Raw genomic sequence first — 1,651 nt, 5'->3', positions numbered from 1 at the left:
TGGGGTGGGGTGGGGTGGGGTTTCCAGCTGATGTGAGGCTATTGGAATGAAGAAGGTACATTTACACACACATTCCCTGGCCAGTCCCGGGCTCCTGTGCCTGGGCTCTCAGGGGGCCACCAAAGGAACTGACGATCCTGCCTTGAGAGACAGCGGTACTGGGCAGAGCAGCATAAACCCTACGGCTGTGACAGCCCAGGGCCCTGTGAATTCCGTACAGCTGCCTGGTCTCTGTTCCATCCTGGTGACAGCCCCGAGCGGCCACCTCTCTTACCCTCTGACCACAGAGGGAACCTGGGAACTGGTGCTCTGATAGGAGACCCCGAGTTACCAGCGTTTCCTGTAGAGCTGTTTGCCCCAAAGAACAGCAAGCCCCCAAGACACAGAACTGATTCCGTGTCCGACCCTCAGCCTGAACATTCCTAAACCCATTCACTAATCAGATTGTATTCGCATAAAGGTTTGTTGTTTTGGTTTTTCATGAAAAAAAAAAAAAAAGACCAAATCAATAGCCCCATTGGACTAACTCAGTCTTCAGGCCCAGCAACCACTTTGAACAGGCCCTTCTACTGTGCAAGGTAGTTACTTGTTAGATTATGAAAAACGGGTCCTTTAACTACAAATATCAGTTTGTGACACTTGTAACCTATGGATGAAAGAACGCGTGTTAAATGCTCAATAGCCTAGATTTCTCCCTGGAAAGCGACCCCCTCCGTCTCCAAGAATGAGAGCTGACAGGCACCGAATGCTCACTGCTGGCTGGGCACCAGGCTCCTAGCTTCCCAGGCCTTAACTCATCCAATCCTCCCTGTAACCCCATGGAGGTACTCTCCCCAATTTACAGATGAGGAGCCCGAGGCCCAGGCATTAAACCGTTTGCCCAGGGTTACCCACCGCTGGGTGGAAAGCCGGCCTGGCCCCCGAGCAGTCTGAGGCGCTCTGCTGGCTCCCAGCCTCCTGGGCCTTTTCAGTGAGGGCCCGTGGCCCCTCAAACACTGTCTACCTAAAACGTACTCATTTTGCTCTGGCCGGTTTGGCTCAGTGGATAGAGCGTCGGCCTGCGGACTCAAGGGTCCCGGGTTCGATTCCAGTCAAGGGCATGTACCTTGGTTTCGAGCACATCCCCAGTAGGGAGTGTGCAGGAGGCAGCTGATCGATGTTTCTGACTCTTTATCCCTCTCCCTTTCTCTCTGTAAAAAATCAATAAAATATATTTAAAACATACTCATTTTCCCCCATTAATTAACCTTTCTTTCTTCACTCCCCTACTTCTTTCAGCCCCATATTTGTATTTATTCTTATTAACACCTGGTGCACGAAATTCGTGCATGGAGGGGAGGGGGGTGTCCCTCAGCCCAGCCTGCGCCCTCTCCAATCAGGGACCCCTTGGGGGATGTCTGACTGCCAGTTTAGGCCCGATCCCAGTGGCAGTTGGACATCCCTCTTGCAATCCAGGACTGCTGGCTCCTAACCGCTCGCTTGCCTGCCTGCTTGATCGCCCCTAACCACTCTACCTGCCTGCCTCATTGCCATAACCACTTGCCTGCCTGCCTGATTGCCCCTAATCACTCTGCCTGCCTGCCTGATCACACCTAACCACTTGCCTGCCTGCCTGATTGCCCCTAATCACTCTGCCTGCCTGCCTGATCAC

The 1,651-nt window shown here is 53.1% G+C and overlaps 1 protein-coding gene across 1 annotated transcript in view; it reads right to left on the bottom strand.

Annotated features, from left to right (window-relative positions):
* Positions 1–1,651, bottom strand: part of PRSS12 (protease, serine, 12 (neurotrypsin, motopsin)) — a gene marked incomplete at its 3' end in the record, with an annotated part of 52,075 nt that overhangs the window by 36,926 nt on the left and 13,498 nt on the right. The window lies entirely within an intron of this gene.

This window comes from Myotis brandtii, unplaced genomic scaffold, assembly GCF_000412655.1.
Source record: "Myotis brandtii unplaced genomic scaffold, ASM41265v1 scaffold1888, whole genome shotgun sequence".
In the NCBI taxonomy this organism is placed as follows: Eukaryota; Metazoa; Chordata; class Mammalia; order Chiroptera; family Vespertilionidae; genus Myotis; species Myotis brandtii.
Note: the sequence above shows the minus strand (reverse complement) of the source record. Positions and strands in the feature narration are given on the sequence as shown.